General features: G+C 43.6%; 1 protein-coding gene across 2 annotated transcripts in view; it reads left to right on the forward strand.

Annotated features, from left to right (window-relative positions):
* The first annotated feature begins 1,872 nt into the window (after nt 1-1,872).
* LOC140387806 (metabotropic glutamate receptor 3-like) overlaps nt 1,873-12,076 on the forward strand; it is a 237,491-nt gene continuing 227,287 nt past the window's right edge. Inside the window, exons 1-2 of one of the 2 annotated variants that reach the window (XM_072470944.1) lie at nt 1,873-2,067; nt 2,168-2,322. The gene's annotated coding sequence lies outside the window, so the exon portion shown is untranslated. The remainder of the gene's footprint in view (nt 2,068-2,167; nt 2,323-12,076) is intronic. The other variant, XM_072470943.1, reaches the window with a different exon arrangement.

Genomic DNA, 12,076 nt, shown 5'->3' on the forward strand with positions numbered 1-12,076 from the left:
GGAGTCCTGAAGCTTGGTTCAAATCCCACGACTTCCTGACACCGAAAAGGTTTCAGAGGGACGGGGGCAAATTGTCACCGCCTAGTGTGCAGTGTTTGCTAAATGTATTCATATTGTACTTGTTGATGTTCACCTATTACCGATTGATGTCTGCCACTGTCCATTGTTACTCCATCATGTCGCACTATTGCTCACGCATTGTTCTCTGTATCTATGTGTAAATGGTGGTAGTATCAAAGCACATTTTATTCTGAAACACTCACTCTTTTTTAAAAAACTGCTCACAGATTTTGCTTTTTATTTGCAAATATCCATATTTTATTTTAAATGCTCACACATTCCACTGGATATTGTCTTTAGATCTTCTTGTCGGGCACTCTGCGGTTTTATGACTTCATTTCAAACCAGGATATACCATGGAGCCTTATTTACAAAATGTGCCTGGAGAGAGAGAGGAATCCTTAATCCCGCTCCGGCTGTCATGTCACCCATTCATTCGCCATCCATCTTCAACGAATCGACCTGTGTGAAGTTCCCCCACAAAGTTGTAGACGTGCTTGCAATGTGTTTATTAAAGATGCTATATACATGCAGTTGTTGTATTAAATCAAAGAAGATCCCATGCTTTGTGGATTTCTCAATTCTCGTTTATCGATTTGCAATCAGTTCCTTGTCTTCTGTCTGTGAAAAACTCTTTGAATCGCCTTGCAGTCTGGAGCGCCTTTTACAAATAGCTGTTTGTTTTAGGTTGAGGAGGATGTCACTCTGTAACAGCAGAAAGGCAACCCCAGAAACATTAATAACCTCACGGGGCTATTGCAAAACATAAATAATTAGTTGCAGTTTTTGCTGTAACAATCCTGAACAAAGTAAATGTTTGAAAGGAAGAAGATAGTGTTAGAGAGGCCTGGATAACACTTAATATTGTAAAGCTCAAGCAGGACACACCACTGTGCTAATTCCACCCAAATATTAACATCCAAACCATATCATTCAGAACTGTTCATTTAAATTTGGGTCCGAGACAGAATCCCATTCCAATAACGTGGAATATTTTTTAAATCTGATCTCACATACCCCAAGTGTTTCGACATTGTGATGCACAAACCCTGTTTCATCCCAGCGGAGCCAGTCGGGTTATAATGTAATATTTTACCCTCAAAGCCAATTGGCAAAAAAAACTGCCTTTGGGTAACGTGTGATCAGCATGGAGCCAACGTATTTGCAGCGAAATAATGATTCTATCTAAATATAATGATATTCGGAGAGTGTAAAATATTCAGTAAGATCAGTGCGGTGGCAGATGTTGTTGCATTAATAACCTATCGTTCACCGCCCCCACACACCACTCCCCACCCTCAAACTGAACACCTTGTGGGACCAAACTGCCCAGAGGAAATATATTTAACAAGTGAAATGTTTGGAATTCTGTACCTTATTTTGGAAAGTGGCGATTTGGTGATGGGGCTGGGGCATGTTAATGGAGATGGCTTGTACAGAAAGCAGTGTTGAGCTTGGAGCTGAGTGGCGTGCCCTCACTCTGGGAGAGGCTCAGTCTGGCTGTGGGTCTGTGTTAGTTGGGGTGCAATGCAATCCATGGTTAGCCTCATTCTCCATCACCGCTGCCAGTGTGGACGCTGGAGCAGATTCACTTGCTCCATAGTTAAGCAGAGAGGCAGTGGCAGGTCCCGGTGTGTGTATTTGTGAGAGGGGATGGGAGAGGCGGGAAATGAGCTTTATCTCACATCCCTGTCCAATCAGATCGCCGTTTCCAGGGCAACGGGCTGTAGATTGATTCCAGTAACCAGGAGACGGGAGCATCCCGGGCTTCCAATGGCCATTCCCCAAACCATAAATGTTTGGATGGGGAGTTACAGGGCTGACAATCGGATGCAGCTCGGAACCCGGGAGAAGTTGGCAGATTCCAGAGTGGGACCAGCCTCCCTGTCCCTCTCCCCCCAACCCTGGAAGCAGCAAACTGAGCCCCAGCCAGCAGCGCCAGACAAATCTCAGCCCTACACTCCCCAGCAAGCCTGCTGCTGACTGCTGCTGTCTACCCCGCTCATGGTGAGTATCTGCTGCTAATGCTGCTGCTGCTGAATCGAGTTCAACCGAGAGACCAGGGTGAGTTTACAATTTACCCTTTGCTCCTTCTGCCCCAATAAAGGAGCAGATCCCGGAGCAAGATCGAGGATTCAGTGCAAATTGATCGGTGCGAGGGGGACGGAATGGGTCACTGAATCCTCAACCCAGCTCCTCAGCAGCCGCTCGAAGCCCACAGGAAGAATCCCGGGTCTGACAGAGCAGGAGGATGAGAACTCGGTAAGATGTAGGAACTTTAATATGCAATAGAGTTTTCATTTGAAGCTTGTGTGTGTGTGATTTAAACCCGTCTTCTGACACAGCCAGGACAAGGTGCTCAGGACGAAAAAAATGCACCTCATTCCAAACCAATGCAGGAGACATCAAACTGAATGGTTTAATTTTTTTTTTAAACGTGTTATTTATTAAACGTTGGGAGACAGATCCGCCTTGCCATGTTTCTTTGATATTCTCCGCGAGCGCTGGCAATGTCCCTGTAGAATTCGGGTTGTTGAAAGATTTCTGATATTAGGACGTCTCTCAAATTTCAATTCGCTTCATTGTGTCCAAGCCAATGGAACGGGAGGCAAACTCACACCAAAGCGGCCTGAACTTGTACCACGTTGCCCAATGACATCCGAGTGTTAAAGCATTTACAGGTAATTATCCTCTGTTTAAAACTTAGACTTTTCTGAGGCTGTGCCATTTCAAATTCCTCAAGACATTCCTGCCAGGTTTCTGTGCAAATGGATAAATTCATGTCGTCTCAATGTCTGATTATTATTCCGTGAAAGCACAGCGGAAAATATTTATCATAACAAGCGTTTCATTTCTGCTTTCTTTGAGTGATTAATTAATAAATCGAGGTCAATGGATTTGTAAGTTACCTTCAGTGATTACCTGACATATGCAAATAGGCACAGCGAGACTTTGGGTATGTTCCGTGTGATGGTTTTATTTTTATTTTTTAAACCCTTCATCTGTCAGGAATCTAGTGTTGTTTATGGTAATTACCAACAAACCTTGGCTTGCCCTAGCTTTGCAATTCTTTATGGATGTAAAGGCAGAAACGCAAGACTCCTCAGTTTCATGTCCATAATATTACAAAGATGGGTTAAAACATTGTTGTCATGCTCGAGGAATGTTTAGGGTCCTTTCTTAAACAGACAGAAAAAGCTATACTGTATTCATTTTTGTATTTAAACTATATCAAAAAATGCTAAATAACTAATCAGTTAATATTTCATCTTCATATCTTTAATGGCATTTCCATTGCTCCAACATCCTCTTTTTCATACACTTCTTTACACCAATGATCATCCAGCCCTTGATCATAGATTACTTACATGCTAGAATAATTAGCCGTGAACATTCTATTGCAGCACCAAATAAAGGCTTCAGACAAGTTAAAGAGTGTGTAACTTGGGCAGCATGCTCAAGCATTTGAACATTTAATTATTCTTCAAAATCAATATTCAGTGTTGTTTAGATTCTGTGCTTTTCCAGTCCATGTTTCAAATCTATGAACAGCACGAGGCAGCAAGTTATTAGGATCTTCTGCAGTGGAGATAATGAACAGGTCTGCATTTTTCCTGAAATTTACAAAGTCGTGTTAAATCATGGTTTCAACATGTTTGTACAGTGCTGTTACTGTTTCAGATAGAAGCGCTAACCTTTCAATGTTCCTTTCCCATTGAAAGAGCTTCAGCGGGTGTAATTCCCTCATGTTGTTATCCATTGGACACTGTATAAAAGCAGTGACATAGATAGAACAGTAACAATAAGTGACTGCACAGAATGTTGCTGTCAGAACATTGGCCAAAGCATGATCTGCGAAAGAGCCAGAATTAGAACTCAATCTGAGTAAAATGATAATTGGATTTGTTTTTAGTGACAGATGTCATTGGATGAAGTGCAATTAACCCTCATCCTCCACACATATAATGCATGTGGATGTATTGATTTTAACACAGCTTCATCATACTCCATTCCTCGAATGAAGTAGACCAGACCTGAACTGCTTGCAATGGAACTAAACTCTTCTGCTTCTATTGGTGCGCGAGAGATGGGATTAAGGAGATGGTTAGACATTGGCAATAGTTGAGTAAATTTATCTTGTGTGTAGGTGGGTCATACAGACTCAGAAGATACCAGGTTTGATCCCTAATTTTGCTGAATTAGTCATTTGTGTCTGGGTGGCTAGAAAAGGAAAATGGTCAGAGTCTGTTTCACTGCGGGGACAATGGTTCAGGTTTGCTCTCTGATTGCTATCCAGGGATCACTGCTGCAAATTAACACGTGTTCATGTCAGGGGAGGACAGGTTTGGACTCATCTGTGATGCCTCACACAGTCAAACAGGCTGGATCTCCATACTAAGTATCACATATAAATGCTAACCACCTGGATGAGATATCAGAGAGAGACTGGTGCCTGCCAGAAATATAACAAAATAAGGACTCAATGCCATCAGACAAGGTAAGCAGGAGAGAAATTAGTGAAAAACATGGATTGCTAAAATGATCCGGTTACACGGTGCATTTGTATGCTAAGATAAACAAACATGGAGCATTGCCTATTCAGTCGAACACGTGACTTTCCTTCCAAACACCACATAATGTGTGTTCCACTTCTTTTCATCTCCTAATGAAACATTCTTCAAATGTTCTTCTTGATCCCCTGAATATGCATTGAACAAAATTCTAAAATACCTATCTTAAAACGCTTATTGTCTGTCTGCCTAGTATATCTGCTGTGAGTTGGGGATTTTGACAGAAAAAGGGCGATTATGAAATATCGTAATACCAGTGTCACTGGCATATCAGCTCAGGCCAAGGCTCCTGGGATCTGGCAGTATCGGGGTCTCGGGCTAATTGTGCTTTATTGTGGGTTCCAGGGTTTCACTGTCCTTACAAACCAGCATCCCAGCTCCAACCTCCCTTTCCTCTTCAAAGTTCTTGAACCTGTTATTAAACACAGTAAATGCTGGAAATTCACAGTGGGTCTGGTCTGGTCAGTGGAGAGGAACAAAGTTACGTCTCAGGTCGTGGCCTCTCTGGACCTGCTGAGTATTTCCAGCATTTTCTGTGTTTATTTCAGATTTCCAACATCTGCAAAATTTTGCTTTTGTATTTGAACGTGTTGTACCTTCCCAAATCCATTCCCATCTTTCCTGTACCTCCATGTTTGAATGCTTCCAATCAGGGTCCTGCCCCACCACAGAACTGAAACGTCTCTTATCAAAGTCACAAATGTCAACCTACGTGACTGTGGCAAAGGTAAACATTCCCTCCTCACCTTTCCTCACTTCTCTGCAGCCCTTGGCATGGTTGACTACACAATCCTGCACCAAGGCCTCGGCACTGTCCTCCAGCTGGGTTCAATTGCTCTCGTCTGCTTCCATTCTTATTTATTTAATTTTGCCCGAGAATCACTTGCAATGGCATCTCTTCCTGCTCCTGCACTGTCACCTCTGGTGATCTATCCTTGGTCCCTCCTATTTCTCATCTGTTCGCTGCCCCTCAGTGGCATCAACCAAAAGACGCAGGACAGGGTTAGCTTTCACATGATGACCCCCAGCTCTGCCTCACCACCACCCCTCTCAACTCCTCCACTGTTGCTAAATTATCAGGTTGCTTATCTGACATCCAGTACTGCACGAGGAGAACATTCCTCCAATTAGAGGGAAGACTGGGCCAATGTTTTTGTCCCCACTCCAAACTCCATTCCCAAACTTCCGACTCTATCCATCTCCTTGGCAACAGCCTGAGATTAAGCAAGTTGTTCTGAACACTTGGCATCACATTTGATCCTGAGATTAGCTACTAACCTCACATTCATCCCATCACTGTGACCTTCTATTCCCAGCTCCATTATATCTCCCAACTTTGCCTCTGACTCAACTCATCTGTTGCTGTATTCCTAATTCCTGTCGACATTCCCTCTAGGTTCAATATTAGCCAGTTAGTCTTACTTCGGTGGTAGGCAAAGTAATGGAAAGGGTACTGAAGGATAGGATTTCTGAGCATCTGGAAAGACACTGCTTGATTAGGGATAGTCAGCACGGATTTGTGAGAGGTAGGTCTTGCCTTACAAGTCTTATTGAATTCTTTGAGGAGGTGACCAAGCATGTGGATGAAGGTAAAGCAGTGGATGTAGTGTACATGGATTTTAGTAAGGCATTTGATAAGGTTCCCCATGGTAGGCTTCTGCAGAAAGTAAGGAGGCATGGGATAGTGGGAAATTTGGCCAGTTGGATAACGAACTGGCTAACTGATAGAAGTGGTGGTGGATGGCAAATATTCAGCCTGGATCCCAGTTACCAGTGGCGTACCGCAGGGATCAGTTCTGGGTCCTCTGCTGTTTGTGATTTTCATTAATGACTTGGATGAGGGAGTTGAAGGGTGGGTCAATAAATTTGCAGACGATACGAAGATTGGTGGAGTTGTGGATAATAAGGAGGGCTGTTGTCGGCTGCAAAGAGACATAGATAGGATGCAGAGCTGGGCTGAGAAGTGGCAGATGGAGTTTAACCCTGAAAAGTGTGAGGTTGTCCATTTTGGAAGGACAACTATGAATGCGGAATACACGGTTAACGGTAGAGTTCTTGGCAATGTGGAGGAGCAGAGAGATCTTGGGATCTATGTTCATTCATCTTTGAAAGTTGCCACTCAAGTGGATAGAGCTATGAAGAAGGCCTATGGTGTGCTCGCGTTCATTAACAGAGGGATTGAATTTAAGAGCCGTGAGGTGATGATGCAGCTGTGCAAAACTTTGGTAAGGCCACATTTGGAGTACTGTGATCGCCTCATTTTAGGAAGGATGTGGAAGCTTTGGAAAAGGTGCAAAGGAGATTTACCAGGATGTTGCCTGGAATGGAGAATAGGTCTTACGAGGAAAGGTTGAGGGTGCTAGGCCTTTTCTCATTAGAACGGAGAAGGATGAGGGGCGACTTGATAGAGGTTTATAAGATGATCAGGGGAATAGATAGAGTAGACAGTCAGAGACCTTTTCCCCGGGTGGAACAAACCATTACGAGGGGACATAAATTTAAGGTGAAAGGTGGAAGATATAGGAGGGATATCAGAGGTAGGTTCTTTACCCAGAGAGTAGTGGGGGCATGGAATGCACTGCCTGTGGAAGTAGTTGAGTCAGAAACATTAGGGACCTTCAAGCAGCTATTGGATAGGTACATGGATTACGGTAAAATTATATAGTTTAGAACATAGAACATAACATAGAACATAGAAAATACAGCACAGAACAGGCCCTTCGGCCCACGATGTTGTGCTGAACCTTTGTCCTAGATTAATTATATAGTTTAGATTTATTTGTTCTTAAGGGCAACTCGGTAGCATTGTGGATAGAACAATTGCTTCACAGCTCCAGGGCCCCAGGTTCGATTCCGGCTTGGATCACTGTCTGTGCGGAGTCTGCACATCCTCCCCGTGTCTGCGTGGGTTTCCTCCGGGTGCTCCGGTTTCCTCCCACAGTCCAAAGATGTGCAGGTTAGGTGGACTGGCCATGATAAATTGCCCTTAGTGTCCAAAATTGCCCTTGGTGTTGGGTGGAGGTGTTGAGTTTGGGTAGGGGGCTCTTTCCAAGAGCCGGTGCAGACTCAAAGGGCCGAATGGCCTCCTTCTGCACTGTAAATTCAATGATAATCTATGATTAATCTAGGACAAAGGTTCGGCACAACATCGTGGGCCGAAGGGCCTGTTCTGTGCTGTATTTTCTATGTTCTATGTTCTTATTCCAACATATCCCACATTCTACCCTCTGTAAAATTGAGATTACCCAAATATCTGCTGCTCATGTCTTAACTTGTAGCAAGTCCCATTCCCCTCTCACCCCTGTGCTCACTATTGATTCCTAGTTAAGCAACATCTTGATTTTAAAATTCTCCTGCTTGGTTTCAAATTTCTCCCTGGTCTTGCCCCTCCCCAGCTCCATAACCCTCTGAGATATCTGCGCTCCTCTAATTCTCGCCTCGCGTACATTCCCAATTTTCATTGCTCTGCCATTGGTGTCTCACTTTTAAAGCCACACCTTAAAGCCTACTTCTTTAATCAAGGTTTTGGTCACCTAATCTAACATCTCTTTGCGTGACTTGATGTCATATTGTTTTATGATGCTTCTGTGAAGCACCTTGGGTCATTTCATGCCATTAAAGGTGCTATATAAACATAAGTTGCTGTTGTAAGTTCTAGGAATACTGAGATAGGCCTGGGATCCAGGGACCTAAAGCTCTTGTTAGTGAAATTCAGGAGTTGAGTGGAGATGTGCGGATGGAAAGAGAAAGGGTCTTGGAGATACGGAGAATTCCGGGACTTGGCAGGAGGTTTGGAGCATTGAGGATTGTATGGATTTGGCAGCATTGACAAAAGCAGGAGAAGTGGAGAATTTGTAAGAATAACATCAATCTACTTCAAAGCACCAGGCTCTCCAAGTTTCTGAATGTCACCACCAATTCCCCCATCAGCAAATAGTTTCTGTATTGAAGTTGTTGCATTCAGCTTTTAAATGTAAATTTTCTCCTTACTAAACTGAAATGGCCAGAAAATCACAGGCCTATGTGCACATTCCTGAAATGCATCCTCAGTATAATGACTGTACTTAGCATGTCTGCTAACTTATACAACCTTTAACAAATATTAGTTTCCATAAACAAAAAGACCTGTAAAATACTCAGTTAATTGTTTATGTACCTTTTAATGTTTTAAATAAAATGTAATCAAGCTTGAAAGAAATTTCAGGGACATTCGATGGCTGAATACATATAAACATAAACTGTGATTGGCTAAATAAAATCCGGGTCCTACAATTACACAGTGGCTCATCTCCTTTCCTCTTGTAACTGTGACAATACTGTGAGCAGAGTTTGAGGACAGAAGCTTAGACAACGTATTGAAACATTCAACAAAGGCTCTGTGCTGACCATACCCAACAGTGTCCAGCCTGAGAGTTGCCAACATGCCCTATTGCTAATGCTCTGTTTATTGTCCAACAGGTTTATTTGGAATCACAACTTTCGGAACGTAGCTCCTTCATCAGATAAAGGAGCAGTGCTCCGAAAGCTAGTGATTCCAAACAAACCTGTTGGACTTTAACCTGGTGTTGTAAGACTTCTTACTGTGCTCACCCCAGTCCAATGCCGGCATCTCCACATCATGGCTCTGTTTATTGTGTCAGATAAAGATTAGGTATATTCCCTAGCCCCTCAGTTCTGGTCCGACTGTGTTATGTTACAGAGCGGCAAACACCCAAACATGAAGCCAAACACTTTCAATTGATGGAACCACCATTCAACATGATCCGGTGGATAGTGGGCATGCATTCACACAGTTTATGGTCAGTTGTGTTTTTCACTATGCCGAACAGGAGAATTGTCTGCAATTTATTAACCAAGGGCCTAACCCACTTTCATCTATATTAAGACCATAAGACATAGGAGCGGAAGTAAGGCCATTCGGCCCATCGAGTCCACTCCACCATTCAATCATGGCTGATTTCAACTCCATTTACCCGCTCTCTCTCCATAGCCCTTAATTCCTCGAGAAATCAAAAATTTATCAACTTCTGTCTGAAAGGCACTCAACGTCCCGGCCTCCACCGCCCTCTGTGGCAATGAATTCCACAGACCCACCACTCTCTGGCTGAAGAAATTTCTCCTTATCTCTGTTCTAAAGTGACTCCCTTTTATTCTAAGGCTGTGCCCCCGGGTCCTAGTCTCCCCTGCTAATGGAAACAACTTCCCTACGTCCACCCTACCTAAGCCATTCATTATCTTGTAAGTTTCTATTAGATCTCCCCTCAACCTCCTAAACTCCAATGGATATAATCCCAGGATCCTCAGACGTTCATCGTATGTTAGGCCTACCATTCCTGGGATCATCCGTGTGAATCGCCGCTGGACCCGCTCCAGTGCCAGTATGTCCTTCCTGAGGTGTGGGGCCCAAAATTGCTCACAGTATTCTAAATGGGGCCTAACTAATGCTTTATAAAGCTTCAGAAGTACATCCCTGCTTTTATATTCCAAGCCTCTTGAGATAAATGACAACATTGCATTTGCTTTCTTAATTACGGACTCAACCTGCAAGTTTACCTTTAGAGAATCCTGGACTAGGACTCCCAAGTCCCTTTGCACTTCAGCATTATGAATTTTGTCACCGTTTAGAAAATAGCCCATGCCTCTATTCTTTTTTCCAAAGTGCAAGACCTCACACTTGCCCACATTGAATTTCATCAGCCATTTCTTGGACCACTCTCCTAAACTGTCTAAATCTTTCTGCAGCCTCCCCACCTCCTCCATACTACCTGCCCCTCCACCTATCTTTGTATCATCGGCAAATTTAGCCAGAATGCCCCCAGTCCCGTCATCTAGATCGTTAATATATTAAGAGAACAGCTGTGGCCCCAACACTGAACCCTGCGGGACACCACTCGTCACCGGTTGCCATTCCGAAAAATAACCTTTTATCCCAACTCTCTGCCTTGTGCCTGACAGCCAATCGTCAATCCATGTTAGTACCTTGTCTCGAATACCATGGGCCCTTATTTTACTCAGCAGTCTCCCGTGTGGCACCTTATCAAAGGCCTTTTGGAAGTCAAGATAGATAAAATCCATTGGCTCTCCTTGGTCTAACCTATTTGTTATCTCTTCAAAGAACTCTAACAGGTTTGTCAGGCACGACCACCCCTTACTAAATCCATGCTGACTTGTCCTAATCCGACCCTGCACTTCCAAGAATTTAGAAATCTCATCCTTAACAATGGATTCTAGAATCTTGCCAACAACCGAGGTTAGGCTAATTGGCCTAAAAGTTTCCATCTTTTTCCTTGTTCCCTTCTTGAACAGGGGGGTTACAACAGCGATTTTCCAATCCTCTGGGACTTTCCCTGACTCGAGTGACTTTTGAAAGATCATAACTAACACCTCCACTATTTCTTCAGCTATCTCCTTTGGAACTCTAGGATGTAGCCCATCTGGGCCCGGAGATTTATCAATTTTTAGACCTCTTAGTTTCTCTAGCACTTTCTCCTTCGTGATGGCTACCATATTCAACTCTGCCCCCTGACTCTCCTGAATTTTTGGGATATTACTCATGTCTTCTACTGTGAAGACTGACGCAAAGTACTTATTTAGTTCCTCAGCTATTTCCTTGTCTCCCATCACGAGATTACCAGCATCATTTTGGAGCGGCCCAATGTCTACTTTTGCCTCCCATTTGTTTTTAATGTATTTAAAGAAACTTTTACTATCATTCCTAATGTTACTGGCTAGCCTACCTTCATCTCTCTTTGTTATCCTCTGTTTGTTTTTGTAGACTTCCCAATCTTCTGACTTCCCACTACTCTCTGCCACATTATAGGCTTTCTCTTTTGCTTTGATGCATTCCCTAACTTCCTTTGTCAGCCATGGCTGCCTAATCTCCCCTCTGATAACCTTTCTTTTCTTTGGGATGAACCTCTGTACTGTGTCCTCAATTACTCCCAGAAACTCCTGCCATTGCTGTTCTACTGTCTTTCCCACTAGGCTCTGCTCCCAGTCGATTTTCGTCAGTTCCTCCCTCATGCCCCTGTAGTTCCCTTTATTTAACTGTAACACCTTTACATCTGATTCTACCTTCTTTCTTTCAAATTGGAGATTGAATTCGACCATATTATGATCACTGCCTCCTAAGTGTTCCCTTACTTTAAGATCTTTAATCAAGTCTGGCTCGTTAGCTGTGGGCAGCACGGTAGCATTGTGGTTAGCACAATTGCTTCACAGCTCCAGGGTCCCAGGTTCGATTCCGGCTTGGGTCACTGTCTGTGCGGAGTCTGCACATCCTCCCCGTGTGTGCGTGGGTTTCCTCCGGGTGCTCCGGTTTCCTCCCACAGTCCAAAGATGTGCAGGTTAGGTGGATTGGCCATGCTAAATTGCCCTTAGTGTCCAAAATTGCCCTTCATGTTGGGTGGGGTTACTGGGTTATGGGGATGGGGTGGAGATGTTGA

This window comes from Scyliorhinus torazame, chromosome 13 (assembly GCF_047496885.1).
Source record: "Scyliorhinus torazame isolate Kashiwa2021f chromosome 13, sScyTor2.1, whole genome shotgun sequence".
Taxonomy (NCBI): domain Eukaryota; kingdom Metazoa; phylum Chordata; class Chondrichthyes; order Carcharhiniformes; family Scyliorhinidae; genus Scyliorhinus; species Scyliorhinus torazame.